Source organism: Protopterus annectens, chromosome 4.part0 (genome assembly GCF_019279795.1).
Source record: "Protopterus annectens isolate FY-2018-M chromosome 4.part0, PAN1.0, whole genome shotgun sequence".
In the NCBI taxonomy this organism is placed as follows: domain Eukaryota; kingdom Metazoa; phylum Chordata; order Ceratodontiformes; family Protopteridae; genus Protopterus; species Protopterus annectens.
Window position 1 is genome coordinate 1958503894 of NC_056733.1, and position 17263 is coordinate 1958521156.

Genomic DNA, 17263 nt, shown 5'->3' on the forward strand with positions numbered 1-17263 from the left:
GGCTCAGTATTGGAGGTACCATTGTGCAGTAACCCAGAGCAAACCCCTGGGTATTGCCATGATTTTTGATATAACTATAGAAGGCTTTGTGTTTTTTTTTAGTGTCTGCCACAATTCTGCCTTCATAGCTGACTTTATAGGTTGTGATGAGGGATCTCAACTTTTGATTGAGGCTAATAAGGGAGTTTTTCCAGTCTTGGGACTTCACCTTTTTCTGCAACAGTTTCTTCCTTCTGTTGTAGTGTTTATTAATAGCAGGGGCCACCAGATTGGCTTCCTTTTTTTGGAGGAGAGCGTCTTGGTTCTATTGGGTATGACTAGTTCCATGCATTTATGTATGGGTTCTTACAGTGCATTGGTGTATTTATTGATTTATTTTATTTATTTCATTTTGATGACCAGAACAGTCCACTGGGCAGAGAATAGCCCGTTTTCAGTGGAGGCCAGGGGAGAAAAGCTCCAAAGATAGAAATTATACAGAAGTTACAATTTGCAAGGTAAACAAATAATTGAGAAATGTACAGTAAGTTGGATATAGAATTGATAGTCAATTACATATATAGTCACTGTACATATAGCCATTGGACATAGTTATTGAGAAATATACAGTAAGATACATGTAAGCCATACAGTTATTGTACACTGAAATGAAAGGTAAAAAGGTACTTAATTTCCTTGAGACCAATTGTCGATCTGTAGTAGAGAGAATCCTGTCCCAAGTGTGGGAAATTTCCTCTCTGGTCATACTGTGAGAGAAAACTGGAGAGTACAGAGACAGAGGGTTAGAGGGGAGGTTAAGCTGGCGTGTGACATGGGTATTCTCATTTGGAGGATAGATGAGAGAATAGGTGATACTGGAAGTTGTTGTGATTAGATAGGTTGCACAGGAGTGGGGAGAGAGTTCCACTGTTTAGCTATGGAGTAGGATAGTAGTAATTATCCAGGAGGACATGAGGGTTTGTGGACTTGCAGGAGATTTTGTTTTTTTAGATTGGAGTGAAGTGTTAGGTATGTATGGTTTTAAGGATGGAGCGAGAGAGGGGCAGTTAGTAGGTTTGAAGATAAGCTTGTGGGAAGTGATGAGTTGTAGATATTTCAGGTTGCTGTGAGTTTGAGCCATTTGAGGCTGTGGAGGGAGTGGCAGTGATGGGATGAGTTTTTTGATTTGGTTGCAAATTTGCTGATCTTGTGGTAACAGGATTTGAGTTTAGATCGCAGTCCAAGCTGGATATTGCTGAATAGGTGAGCACCATACATAAGTGAGGGGAGAAGAAAGGTGGATGGAAGAGATTGATGGGTCGATGGGCTGAGGTAGCAGTTGTGTCTGTAGAGGAGACCAAGTTTTTGGTGTTTTTTTCTGATTGAGGAGAGAATGTGGGTTTCAAATTTTAGGTCTTCCTTGATGGTGATGTCTAGAAGCTTGGTATTTGGAACAATATCCAGGGGGGAGTTATTTTGGCTATGTATGGTGAATGAGGTTTTATCAATGTTGGAGTTTCTGGTAGGTGTAAAAATAATTAGTTTGATTTTATTTATGTTTAGGGCCAGATGGTTGGATTGTATCCAAGTTTCTGTTTTGGAGAAGACTAGTTGTTTCTTTGATAGGAGTTTGGATGGGGAAATGGCCGAGCAGATGATAGTGAAGGCATATGTGTATTGGATGAGGGAAGGTTCAGGGATGGAGTGATGGAAGTTGTTGATGAAAATGTTAAAGAGTTGAGGACCAGGAACAGATCCCTGAGGGTACACAAGTGGGTGTTGGAAGGAAGGGAGAGGTTGAGATTTTCCATTGAACAGCTTGCTGGTGGTTGGACTGGTAGCTGGAAAACCAGGCTATGGTAGTGGAAGAGAGATGCAGAGTGGAGAGCTGGGATAAGAGTAAGGTATAAGAGATGGTGTCAAAAGCCTTTGACAGATCTAGAAACAGTGCTGCTGTGTCTTTCGGCTTTTCACGGTTAGGGGTCGCCACAGCGGAACTCTGGTTCTGCTAATGATTAGTAGTTGATTTTTACATGCCGAGTTACCAGCCCTGATGCACAACCTTCAACGAAGGTACACCCATTCACTCATGTCTCCACATAGAAGATGCTCTAGCTGAGAATCGAACCGGACAGTGTCTTACTGTGAGGCGACAACGCTATCGCAGCACCATTTAGAAACAGTGAAGATATTAATTTGCCGGAATTGCGTTCTCGGTTAATGGCTTCGAGAAAGGCAATAAGGGCAGTCATGGTGCTGTGCCCGGGGCAGAAGACATGTTGAGTAGGGGAGAGGAGATTATTATGGGTTAGGTATGGCATGAATTGTGCCTGGATAGTTTTTTTTCTAGTATTTTAAAAAGAGGAGAAAGGATAGCAATAGGCCTTAAGTTGGTTGTGTCTGTGTTTTTCCCACCTTTGTGGAGAGGAATGATGTAAGCATGGTGCCAAATAGATGGGACATAGGATTATTGTATGGATCTATTTATAAGTATAGAAATGGGATAGGCTATGCTGTCTGCTGATTCTTTGAGGAAGTTTGAAGGCAGATTGTCAGATGCATTGCGACAGGGTTTGAGTTTGAGGAGAAGTCTTTATATTGTACTAGAGGGGATGGGGGATAGGCAAAAGGGGGAGGAGTGAGGTGTGTGATTGGGGGATGGGAAGACAGGAGGGGATGGGGCTGGGGGGTGAGGGAAGGAGGCAGATAGTTTTGCAATACAATCTGTGAAGAAAGAGTTGAATTGGGTGGCTATTTCGATGTCTGTAAGGTTGGGGTTTGGACAAGGGTTGTCTTTATTATCAAGGTGTAGAATGGAAGAGATGGAGACCCAGAATTTTTTTAGGATTTGATGAGTGCCTAGATTGAAGTTTGCAGAAGTAGGCTTTGCAGTCTTTTGTTATTAGTTTTTTAGTGGAGTTCTGATGATGTTTAAATTCTTGGTGGGAGGTGGTGGTTTTATCTTTTTGATATTGCTTCCATTTTTTGTCTCTCTGGTGCATTGCTAGTTTAGTCTCTTTTGTTATCCAGAGGTAGGGGTTGGTTTTGATACATTTAGTTTGAAGGGGAGCTAGCTGGTTTAGTAGGTTTATGAATGTCTGACTGCAATATGATATAGCTTAGTCTACAGGACAGATTTTTAGAGGGGTCCAATCTGTGTGTTTTAGACATTCTGCAAAAGTTATGGGGTTGAAAGAAGAGAGGTTTCAGGTTTGAGTGTAGTGGTGCTGTTTTTGTAGAGGATATGGGAGACACAAAGGCTGGAAAGTGGTCACTGAGAGGGTCAGGTAGTATACTGGCACTAGAGATAAGGTTTGGGTGGGTTGTTAGGATCCAATCAATGATGGTTCCTGAGGTACCATCTTTATTATTGTATTTGATTCGGCAGTCATGCATCTATTTCCACTGACATGGGTGCCGTGAAGTTAGCCACTTCTGTTTTTAGAAGCCTAAAGTCAGCTTTGGAGAAGTTTTTCATGGTGGTTACCTTTGCAAGGGGTGTGGGTCAGATGTGAATTTCCAAGGTGATTAGTATGTGGTCGGATTTAACCAGGGATGAATTGACTACTGGTGTAGAGTAACAGTTGCCCATGTTAGTAATAACCAGGCCAAGGATGTTGCTTCCATTGGTGGGCATAAGAATGAGCTGGTCCAGGGCAATGGAATTGATGAATTACAGGAAGCATTGGGCTAGTGTATTGGTGCATTGATAGCTTTCCCAGTTGATGGAGGGGTAGTTGAAGTCACCTAGTATGAGAGTGTTGGGTTGGACCCTAATAGTTTCCAGGGTGCTTAAGAATGTGGAGTAAGGATCTTGGGACATGGTTGGGGACCTATAGCAGGGTACAACCTGAATCCCCATCTTACTCAATGTTAGTTGTACCTGAAGTATCTCCGATGCATTATGCTGGGCTACTAGTCTGAAGGTGTGTATATCCTTTATGAATATGGAGACACCACTACCTTTGGAGCTTCAGTGCATGTTCTGGGGCCAATAGGTGTGGAATGAGTTATAGCCTGGCAGTGGAGGGGTGCTTCCTGCTGGTTTAAACCAGGTCTCCATTGCAGCGCAAATGTCGATGATCTCCATTTTGAGGAGTGTTTTGAGCAAGTGCTTCTTGAGATTTAGACTTCTAGCATTGAGCAACATGACCCTCAGATTGCATTTATTTATAGCTGTTACGGTGGTAATTTGGTCTTTGAAACATCACCTAAAAAAGGCACTATATGGGTGGCAAGGGCCTTAGCTAGTATCCGGAAACCCAGGGGATGACAGCTACAGGCCATCTCTGCCAAAGTATTGAGGTCTGTCAATCATGTCATCCCAAGCAGACAGATACTGGATCCCCTTAGAAAGACACCAGAAGCTTAGCCAATTGTTGCAGTCAATCATTTTCTTCATGTACTGCAGTATCATTTTGGGCAACGACAGGATGCTGCTCAGGGCTAGGATTATACCTGCCTGGGCCACATAATCTGAGAGCTCCTCCATGTCTCTTTTCATGTAGTCGATGTGGATGCATCTCAGGTCATTCACACCAACATGGACAGTGACAAAGTCATACTTGTACTTGTTGTGGAGTGACCTGAGCGCATGTGTTATGTGTCGGATTCTGGCACCTGATAGACAGCTGACTGTTTCCTTCTCCTTATTCAAACTAGTGAGTGGGACATCAGTGTGTCTCACTATTGAGTCACCTATGATTAGTGTATTGGGCAAGCTGTTTTGCCATAGGGGCTTAGTTTGAGGGGAACACTGTGTAGGTGAGCTATGTGTCTTGTGGTTTGTGTGTTGTGGTGTTCGATTGCGTTTTTGCCTTGGAGGTCTCTGCTGTTTAGGTAGATTTCTACTAAGAGCCTCTGCGAAGGTGGGTGTGTGGTTTGTGTTTTTATGTGAGAGCTGTTATGGTGGGTGTTCTGGAGGGCTATGTGTTGCATGTGGTGTGGTGTAGGTGTTGACCTTCTCCTCTTGACCAGCTATTCCAGTCTTGGCTTGAGAGTGCATTGCTTCTAATTTGGATACATAAGTGCATCTCTCACAAGTCTGAGTGTTGGGAGGTAAGAGGAGAGGGTTGTCTGTGTACATGAGGCAGTTGCTACACTGCCTCAGAATGCCCAAGTTCACCAGGTGAACATTAAATATTCATTCTTCCTATAGTTCAGTTAATGCATCCAAATGCAAGACATGCTACTTTATTAAATCTTTAAGTGGAATAGAGTAATATGTAAAAAGACTCCTTGGTGTCAGCTAGTATGAACCGCTTCCAACTTTGTCCAGAAGCCTTCAGAATGGCCCTCCGTATGTCATAGACCATTACAGTCAGTTATTTATTCCAGACTTTAGAATCCCCTACTGTTATGTGCCCTTGATATGTTTCATGCTGCCAAACTTGGTAGCTAGATTTGCTGCCAACAAACCTACAAATCCCATCACTGTCTCTCTCTAAAACACCTAAACTGGCTTGAATTACCCCACCAGCTTCTTCTCTCTCAGCTCCAGATCACCCATTCTATCCTATACCAGCCTTCCTACTGCCCAGCACTATCCCCTCTTATCTCCCAGTATTCTCCCTCCAGACCTCTCCGAAGCTCTAACCAAGACCTACTACAAATCTACAAACCCAAGTCTAAATTTGGATGCAACATGTACAGCTATCACCCCACTAGTGCCTGCAATAGCCTCCCACTAGAAATCAGGACCCTTACACATCCTAAACAATTTAAGACATTCACCAAAGAGCACTTTAAAAGTCACTGGTCCTGCCACTGCACTCTCCCTCCTTAACATCCCCTACTTCTCATACCTTAATCTACTTTCTGCCCTTAACTCACTCTTCTCATGAGCTCTCTCTAATCTTCCTTGACTACTCTTTCTACTGTCTTCTAAAATCTTTTAAGCAAATTGCCTCAGAGAAACATTATATTGTAATTGTCTTGCCTTCATGCAACTGCATCATGATAAAACTGGGGTTTTTTAACCACTTACCCCAAAAACTATACTCATCTTAATGACATATTTCTTTTTATACATCTTGAAATAGTTATGATATACTCCTGATTATGGACACTGTATAACATTGTATTGCTACTTAATGTTTTGTAATAATCCTGTAACATTGCTGTTTAATGATAATTTATAATGAAAATTGTATAATATTTTGGAGCTTTTCTCCTCAGGCCTCCACTGAAAAAGAGCTCTTCAGCTCAGTCAGACAACAAATGTAAAATAAAATAAATAAATAAAATACATTTCTAAATGCATTATGGTAATATGAAAGAGTGGACCTGGTGCCTAGTGCTTTCCACCGTATGTCTTTTTTGGAGCACAGTCTGCTGTTTTGATTGCCATCATATTTAAAATGTTTTCCTGGTATCTAGTATTCCTTCCCATATTACAGCCACTGCTTATTAATATGAGAGGAGTTGAGAGGTATGGATGCCCCGTAACCTCACACACACACACACACACACACACACACACACACACACACACACACACACACACACACACACACACACACACACACGCCTGCGCGCACACACTCATGTGCACGTACACAAGCAGACTCACACACCTACCTTACCTCTTCCCTTACATACCCTCCTTCTGCAGCCACCTAAGCAGACACACACACATGCATATAAATACACACATACACACTGATCCCCTGACACCACTTGTACCTCTGAATACTCACAAACACATTCACACACACATACACACACACACACACACACACACACACACACACACACACACACACACACACACACACACACACTCACACACCACTCACCAACACTACCTGTCTGTTAAACTCCTACAGTACTTACTGGTAATGCAACCTTACCCATTAAAAGTCATGGGTGATGGCAAGCTTTTGGCTAAGTTATTGCCACAGTTCTTGCAGCTGTGCAGGTCTATGAATCACTCGGATGTGTAAAGACTTACTTAAAACATCTCTGGGCGAGAGCATTAAACACTTAATGCAAACATTTCTGGGGGGGGGGGCATATGGCTATTAAGCAGGAAGGAGAGCTATTAAAGAGCTACTTCCCACAGCACAGAGTTAGATTCACTCAGCATTATTTTGCCTACTGTATGACCTTAAGTAAGTTACTTAATCAGACAGTGCTTGTGGGTTAAGTGGGAATTTTGACTATGCTTGTTAATGGGTTCCTGAAATGCATGCCCAATTACTAGCTATGAACCTAACCACATGCCTCTCCTACTGAATGCCTCATTACCTTTTGCAGTAGGGCAGAAAGGCAGTGTAAGGTAAGAACTGCAGTAGGGCTGTCTAAGAAGTGAGCACATCTACTGCCAGTGGCAAAAACGGCTTACAGTGTCAGGAGATGGAACTGCCATGCTCAAGAGCGGAACAATTATTTTGAGATTAATGCCTATCAGTCAATGAAATAGACAAAAAAGTGAACAAGTCAGAATTAAGAAAGGCAGTGAAAAGTACTTACCAAGTTATTAGGAATGAACATTGAAGTTTCAAGACTGCGGATCTTCCCTTTGGTTATTTTTCTTTTAATAATGTTTTGAGTATATGCCAGGGGCGGCCCGTGCTATTGGACTGCAGCCCCCTCAACTTTAAAATAAAGAAATAAAAAGAATAAAAAGAAATAAATAGAAAAAAAAATTTAAATATCGTGGACTTTCTCCCAGAAGTCTATGCAATATCAGCAGTTTAGGATCTCGGATTTGCAGTGGTTTACTACAGGTGTGTGTGCGTGTGAAAATGCCCGAGGTGCAATATACTGGTGGTTAGACTCATGGTGGTGTGGTAGGGAATACCTCAGGCTTGAACCCTGTACCTTGTATGCAGGTCTTAAAGACCTGAATTCCCTACCCACCACCATTTGTAAAAATATTGCAGATTTTTGCCTCATATTTGATCTGATCTATTCCTCATAATATCTGTGGTTTGTAAATATTGCAGTGCTTGATATTTGATGGTGCAGAGGTAGTATTGTTGCCTCAGAGCTGCAGGTTCTTGGGTTTGATTCTTAGCGGGGGTGCCTTCTTTGTGGAGGTCTATATCTTCTCTCTGTGTTTGTGTGGGTTTGCTTTTGTGTACTCCCATGTTACAAAGACATGTCTGCATTATTTCTTCCTGGGCCTCTGCGGAAAATTGTTTTTTTTTGTTCCAAGTCAGACTGTCCTGATTAACAAATGTTAAATAAAATTGACAGACATTTGAATTTCAGACTTCAGGTTTCTGAATGTCAAATTCCTTACATATTTGATGGTGCAGTGGCAGTATTGTTGCCTCACAGCTGTAGGTTTTCTGGTTTGATTCTTGGCTGAGGTGCCTTCTGTGTGGAGTCTGCATCTTCTCCCTGTGTTTTAGTGGATTTGCTCTGGTGCCCTGTGATTTTACAAAGATGTGTCTGAAGTATTTCTCCCTGGGTCTCTGATGAAAATTGTTTTTGTTCTGTCAGCAGTAAAATTGAAAGGCATTTGAATTTCAGACTTCATGTTCTTCAGAAAACACATAGTAACACAACCGTAACACAACCTTTTATTCTAGCAATTTTCTAAGTTTATAAGATGAATATTTGAAATTTGTCCCTATTTTTGGGACTGTATTCCCCCATTATTGGCTTCGTCCAGGTTTTTGGTGCTAAGGTTGACAGCTATGGCAAGAACTGAATTCACTGAATATGTTTAAGGGCTGTATTCCCTCATTACTGGGTTTGTCCAGGTGTTTTGTACTAAGAGGTTGACAGCTATGGTGAGAATTGAATTCACTAAATGATAGCCATTTAAGTTTCAGTCTTCCTCTCTTTTACAAAGCAGCTGATTTGGCATAGTGGTATGTTGCTCTGATTGTTTTGCACAGGGACCTTGGCAGTAAAATGTATGGTGGTAACACAGCATTTTATTCTAGCAACTTTCCAAGATTATACAAGCAATGTTTAATCTGTCCCTGGTTTTTGGGCTTTTGACCCCCCTCCCCAATACATTTTGGCTTTTTCCAGTTTTCTTGTGCTGCGAAGTTGAGATGCAGTTAAGTATTGAGTAGATTTTACAAGGAGCTGAGAGCTGCAGGGGAACAGAAGTTTAGTGTTGCTTAAGTGAAGCTGGATTGCCTATTTAATAGCACAACAGGTTGTGTGCTTGCTTTTGATGCAGAAGGCTGTGGGTTCTACTCCCACAAGAGGTGGATGCTGTCGTACTGAGAATGTTCTCCTTGGTGAAGATACTAACTATGAGTCTGTTATCAGTTTGCCATCCATTTCCTCTTGCAATATTACTAGCTTAACATTTTTTTTAATGTAATATAGGCAATTTATTCCTGAGGGGCAACAGACACTTTATTTTTCAATGAAACCATGGAATATAAAGGTGTTTGCTAGCAGCAACCTCTTAATTAGTTACAGATTTCTTTAATGTGGAATTTTTTAGATGACTTTTACTACTTCAGAGATTGTGCATATTTACTGATAATGGACTGTAGAATTGTGCATATTTACTGATAATGGACTGTAGAATTGTGCAGATTTACTAATAATGGTGGACTGTGGAAGTCTGAGTAGACTTTTATGATAAATGTTCTGAACTGGGCAGTTTTGCCATTATGGGTGCATGCGTTTTGTTTCATTGCTTACTGGAAAAATGTTAAAAACAAATTTAAAATGCCCTCTAACAACTGTACTGTATTGTACAAGGAATATAATTTAGTACAATGAGGAAGGTGTATCAAAGAGCACATATATGTTTCATATGCAAGGGGCCTATGATTTGAAAACAGCCCAAAATTAATCTTTATCTGCTACTGGCAAAATGTATTTTCTTTGAATGTGGGTTTCAATGCTGTTTCAATGAATGTGAGTTTCAAGGGCAGAGAAGTTTTAATGCTAAGTTTTCATTGTGAGACTGCATTGCTTTGTTTAGCAGATGACTTAGTGTTTGTGCTGTAAAATACAAAATAAAACTTGCAAATGAAGTCCAACTCATCATAGAAGTAAAGCAGTATGCACATTGGTGTTTATGGTAAATGGAGTGAAACAGCCAAGTAATGGTTCATTGGAATGGCTGCAGAGGCTCCATTCAACCATGATTTTGTCAGGGGGGAAGGGCAGCAAACTCAGACAGGCCCAGCTGAACTATACCTCCCAACTGTCCAGATTTTCAAAGAATGAATAGATTTTTGCTTCTTATTTTTGGTTTGTTCTTCATAAAATTTGTAGTTTTCTGGCAAATCATTTAGGAATTAAGTCACTAAATAATGATACACTGAGTTTCAGACTTCATAACCTTCAGAAAAATGCATGCTAAAGTAAGAACTGTTATTCTATCAACTGTCTCAATTTATACAAGAGCAATTTTTAGTACTGTTTATATGTTCCCCCAATATATTTGGCCTTGTTCAGATTTACTGCCTTAACAGGTTGAGAGGTACATGCAAATAAATTGCTTTATAGAATTAGGCATAGCCAACCTCTCAACTGTCCCCAATTTTTGGCTCAATATGTTGCTCTTCCACCTAATAATCCCTCCACAAAATAGCAATTTTGGAAGAAAACATGGAGGGTTTACAATTAAGAAATAACTGTAATAATCAAAGTTATAGATTACTTGAAATGCATGTAGATTATTTTATTTTGTCAGCTGCTCATGTTAGCAGTACTAATATTAAAGTGTCCCTTCTTTGACAGGTTCCCAGCTGTATTGTGTGGCTATTTTATATTTTTGCATCACATTTTTGGTCCATTTTTCATAAAATTGTGTTTTTTGGCAAATTAGTGACAAATCATTAAAGACTGAAGTTAGAAAATAATGACAGACATTTGAGTTTCAGATTTTATACCCTTCAGAAAATTCATACTAATGCAAGACCTATTCTATTATCTTTCTAAGTTTATTAGAGCAATATTTAAAAATTGTCCTTATTTTTGGGCCTTTGTCCCACTTCTGTGTATGGCTTTGTCCAGATTTCTTGCTCTGAGGTTGAGAGGTATGACAAATATGTCAGGGCCATCACAGTCAGCCAGAGGCATTTCAAATTGTGACATACTTGTTGCACCCCACTCCCCCATGTAGTGACTCTGGATGTGTCCAAGCAAGGCAAGGAGTAGTTATGCAGTGTAAATGTGCAGTGTGCCCCCCATCCAAGGTAGACACAAGTACTACAGTGGCTTTTCATCTGTCCTTGATTTTGCAGAATGGTCTCGTTTCTGTCATATTTTTGTACTGTTGATTTATGCTTATTACTCAGATTTATGCTTATTACTCAGAAAGTGCCTGTTGCTCTGTGTTTAAGTAGCAATGCTTTAATGACCATAAGGTAAGCTTGTCTGAGATCATAAGATGCAAGTAAGCTTTAATAAGCATACTGTTAAAGAATTGCCAACACTGAAAGCCTTTCTGTTGTTGCCATGCAGAGAATACTTGACTAGATAATGTATAAGCCTTGGGTATTAAAGGACAGGATTTCATTATTTTAAAAAGCTCATTACACTTGTTGGAGACTTCCAGTCATCTCTACAGACTTTACCTGTAAACTAAACAGAATGCCAATCATGTGTGGTCCATAACCTGTACAGTAATCCTTTAAGCAATGTATCTTGAGCTTGTTTCTTGTTTGCTTTTCATTTTTTACTTTGATCATGTTTTCCCCATGAAACAAGTAGATAGTTGTCAGGCAGCAGGTCTTTTTGGATAAGAAACATTTGGGGGCATCACAGAGATTTCTACTTTCAGCATGTTACTTGGTACTTTAATAAAGCTGAATATAAATTATAATTAGAACTGCAGTGCAATGAGAAGTGGTTTGAGTTGAGTGCTTCTTGTTTTTCTTATACTTGATTTTGACTGGCATTCCAGTAATGCATTTAAAAAATAATTTATTTTTTCATGCCTTTTGTTTCCATCTAGATATTAAGTAAGCTGTCATGCAGCCAATGCATTGAAATATTTTTATTCTTCTACAGTTATTTTTGTCTTGATTGGACTCTCATAATGATGGTTTGGCACCCAGGGCAGCGTATTTAATTAAAGTTAGTTTTTGTGGTTTTGAGCATAGCTCCTCCCCTTTCTAGTTGGCCACACCCCTCCCCATTGACCCCACCCATTCAGCTGTCTCCTGCAGCCCCCCTTTGATTTGAAGTCACCAGCCACCACTGGTATATGCAAATGTTAAACTATAACTGTTATCCAGAGACTATGTGATAAATAGACTTGGCAAGTAAGATAAGAAACAATTGTTAACGATAAGTTTAGGATGTATATGGCTATGTATGTTAAGGAATGTTGTATATTTTAGCAATAATCCATGACTAATTGTAGCTATATCAGGATTTATCCACAGCTAGTGTGATTTGATAATGAGAGCTAAGCCTGAGTGATCAAACTAAGCCAACCATGGACAAATCCTGATACACCCCCACCCATTTGATGATTATTGCTTTTATATGATGATGTTATTTAAGACAGAAATTGTTTACATTTGTTAAATAATGTCTTTGTATAATGGCACTGTAGTGTTCTTCCACATTCTTCCTAGTTTGCTGATGTACTGTGCATGCATATGTGACTTACTTTCTTATGCTTTCACAGTACATCAGTAAATTGCAGGAGAAGAGAGACTATCATTGCTGTTGTTGTTTTTTGTTTTTTGGTTTTTTTTTGGCCAAGATTTTTTGAGGGACAGTGCATAAATATAAGGAAAAATCAGGTACTTTTCTGATTATTTATTTTCACAGAATGTACCCAATTTTTCTCGTATTTTGCTGTCAATGGATGGAACTTCCTGATGAAGTAATTTGATGGCTGTGTTCTTGGCAATTAAGTTTATAATGATATAAGAGTCCAGCTGCTCAATGGTACTTCAGAGGCTGGACTTTTTACTCATGGTATATGCTCAATTTATAATGGGCATGCTAGTTGAGCTGTCCAATCAGCATGCTCATTTTTGAATAGCAATGACCCATTACTGTATAACAGGTGATATGCAATGACAGCTAATATGGTCTAATAGATAAGAAGAATGGGAAATAATATGGACTGATTTGAGAAAAGCAAGGGGAACCTAGAAGTATTATTAACAAGGACAGAAAAATGCATGTATAAAGAGGTTTAAAAAAATCAGGAAAAATTTAAAATTCAGATGTCAATTTATATGTAGTACTGGGAATGTATGAGTTAAAATACGTATGAATTTCAGGACCAGATTGAGGGAATGTTGCAATGGGCTTTTCTATGTACAATATTTAAAAGGGATCTCATGGGATGAACATTTTCTGGATTTCCTGAATCAGAAATTTAGGTTAAATGGGAAATGCAAGATGACTAAAGGTGATGAAGTCCAGTTTTAATAAACAAGGGGTAACTCAGGTGAAAAAGAAGAGGCATTCTTTACATATATTCGGGAGAATGAAATTTACATTAGTGATCACAAATCTCTGAAACATATGTGACAAAAGATGAGGTAAGGGATAAGGACAGTATGTTCAGCAGTTTCAGTACTGCAACAGGTAGCATACTCACCTTTGCTTATGGTAGAACATAAATCTGCTGGTTCTCTTCCTACTACATGTGACTGGACAGCAGTACATGATAAGGGGGTGTCTTCTTTAATGGTAGATGCTAAATCAAGGTCACATCTGCTTGAGTTGGTGATTGCGCAGGTGGGTGCAAAAGATTCCATGGCACCTCTCAAAAAGAGAAGGAAGAAGTTTACCAAAACCCTGGCCAAAATTCCCCTAGTATTACAAATACCACCTCAGGTGTCCCCTGAAAAGAGACCACTAATCTAGTGGAACTAACTTAAGCAGCAAAGGATAAATAGTATGTAAGAAGGAGTTAGGAAGATGGTTATAATGAATGCTGTGGACTCACATGTAGTACGTGTAGTACGTGTAGCTCATGACTGGTAGAGTAAAAAAAACACATATGACATTAAAGGCTGATGAGTTGTTGGAAAAGGCTTTGTGAATGAAATGTTACAGGGAAGATGAAGGTAATTTACATTTGTGTTGATATAGGGTTAAAGTGAGAAAGCTGTTGGAGAGACAATTACCTTATTTTCTTTAGTATATGGTAAAAGCTTGGGAGTGGTTATAGAAACCAAAATAAAGGGCTGACAAGCTGGTTATTGGACAGAGTTCCATAATATTACACTAACACAAGTCTGAGGGGGAGGGGGGTATGCAGGTGAGTTGAGCTAGGGTGCTCTTGTCAAGACTTAGTCAGTAACCTATAACCACCAGAGATTAAGTGTTTAAAGGGTTAAATGGTAAAATTAGATGAAGTAAAAAAAAGTATGCATTTTCAACATTTGTTTAATCCTTGATATTGGGTATATTATGGCTGCTTCGTTAGTCAAACCTTTTTTATAATATTTAAGGGATAAAAAGGAATCACTACAGCTTAGTAAAGGAAGGGTATGCTCCCAGGTGAAATGCTTTAGAAAAGTCCAAAAAAACTGCTTAGACAAGTCTTCATAAATATATTCATTTAACTTGAGAAGACTGCATTAGTTCTGTGAGTGGACCAAAAGTCATCCTGAAATATAGAAATTAAATTGCAATTTGAGTGTAGAGGTGACTATGCATGTCTTTTTACACATTTTTTCAGGGCAGTGGTAGCATGATACTTGTCTAGTAGTTTTATGGAAAGGTAGAGGATTTACTCTTATGTACGTTCATTAGTAGTGGCTGTTTCCAACACTAAGTAATTTTGCCTTCCATGAGTGACATTATTAAGAGTATCTTTTATCTTTATCTTTAAGAGTACCTTTGAAGGAAATGCTTATTTTCTGACCATTGACGTCATTGATTTATATTCTTCAATTCCCCATGAGGTAGCACTTGAATGCTTCAATTGGAGATGATTTATTACCAAGCTCCACCCAAAGAGATATCTATGGTGAGCGAATTGTTGAATATTATTTTGACATGTAACTATTTCACATTCAATAACAGATGGTTCCATCAGTTGATTGGTGTGCCTATGGGGTCTCCGTGTGGTGCCAGTGTAGCTAATTTGGTCATGACTCATTGGGAAAGAACGTTTGCCTTTCACAATAATATTATTCAAGCGAAAGTCGTTCTGTACATAAGATTCTTGGACAACATTTTTATCTTGTTTAATGGCTCACTGGAAGAAGACCAAGACCTAGTGATCGGCTTCAATAATTCGTCTGACTTTTTGAAATTTACTTGTACAATAGACATGGAGAAGATATCCTATGTGGATGTGGAACTTTATAAAGACAGAAGTCTAGGTCAAGTTTGGAGTCAGAATCCATCGGAAATCAACTTTCTCTAATTCTTATCTACATTATGATAGTGACCATCCGCTTCACCAGAAAAAGGCTATAGTCAAAGGCCAACTTGTAAGAGCAGCTAGGATGGTGTTAAGGGATAGTGAATTTTTGGAAGAGTGTGATTTCATAGCCAATTTATTTCTGGGTCAAGGTTATCCAGAAACCTTGACTGATGAGTTGTGTTTTGAAGTTAAGACCAAGAGAGCTAATGGCTATTTTTCTTCTATCTTGAGTCATGTTGTTCCTGAATTGAGTCATTCATCATCACCTGTATGCTCTGATTCTCAGGGAAACATATCCAGGTCCAATTTTATTTTAACTTTTAATACAGATGCCAATGACATAGTTACTATAATTAAGAGGAATTGGCGATTACTATCCCCTGAGTTACTTGGAGGTCCAATTTTTGACAAAGCCCCATTGATAACACACAGAAGGGGCCCTAACATCAAAAATATTCTGGAATCTATGCGAAATTTAGTAACACCAAGATCAGGGATGTATAAATGTAATATGTGCAAGTATTGCAGATTTGTCCAGGCAGGTACAGCCTTTACAGTTAAGAACAGGAAATTCCTCATCAGGGGACGTTTCACTTGTTCCAGTACCCAAGTGGTATACCTTGCTCTGTGTTTATCATGCCCCAGTTTTTACATTGGCAAGACTGAGAGGAAACTCCAGGAAAGAATGTATGAGCATTTGTATGCCATAAGAAGAATGAAAATGGACAATGCTTTGGCTATGCACATTCAGAACAACCCAAACCATGAGTTTATACTTATGGTTATAGATCAACTGTATAATACCAATTCTTATGGACCTGAGACATATATATTAGAATGTAAAGAGCTTCTTTGGCAATTAAGATTGGAAGCATATCACCTCCCTGGTCTTAACAGCTCGTTATCCATTAGTTGTTTTTTAAAACTTAAAAGTTTGACGAGGTGACGAGCTGTTTATTCTCACAGTTTTAGTTTTTTTTTTAAAATGAGAGTAAAAAAATGAAAAATGAGAGTCGACAAATTAATGGTTTTATAACTCTTTTTAGTCGACAGTGGTGGAGCGTTAATAGTTATCAGTTATTGTTATGATTATACATCACTATCATTATTTTACAATATATATTATTGATTCATATTTTATGACTTAGTAATTTTAGGTCTAGATACGCTAACTTTTAGACCTGTTTTATTTAATGATAGTATTAAACCGATACTGAGTAGCCTAAATTTATGTTATATTATATGTTACATGTCATATTTTATATTTCTATATTATTATTTTTATTATTTAGTGAGATATGATTAATATTATATTATTTTTCTTGGGTAGCTGTTCTAGTTATTTAGATACTTAGGACAGTATGCATTAATTTTATTATATTTATTATAATCATTACATTAGTTATTTTACTTGAAAGCAGGCAAGATGCAATGTACGCATAAGTAGTTTTTTATTAGGAAGCATCGCGCTTCCATTATTAGTATTTATGCTGTAGGTTGAATATTGTTATTTTTATGTTATTATGTATTTTACATATTTATCTACTTTATACAGTTTAATAATCAAAATATTGGGCTTTTTTCTTTCAGTTTCAAAGCCTGCTATTATTACAGTCTTGGTGTATGAATTTTTTATTATGTTAATAGAGAATTGCAAATGCACCTTAGTTAGCTGTGATCTGTACCTTTAAGGAGCTAAACGGAGAGCAAGGGGCGTGGTTAAGTGTTTCAATGCTGGTATTTAAACTCACTTGTAATGGTGGGGATGTTTTGCTTGTCTGAAGAAGTTAGTGCAAGGTACTAACGAAAAGCTTTTACAGTGGCTTAATAAAATTTGTTGTTTTTCATGTTTTTTTACATTTTGGACTGGCCTGAGTCGAGTTCTTGGCTTTTGAATTAGCGGTGGTTTTCACTAGTTTGTTTTTCTGGTCTTGAAAGTTCATTTATTAAGAGTATAGTGATAAAGTGGAGATTAGAAGAAGCTGTGATCTTCAGGAATTC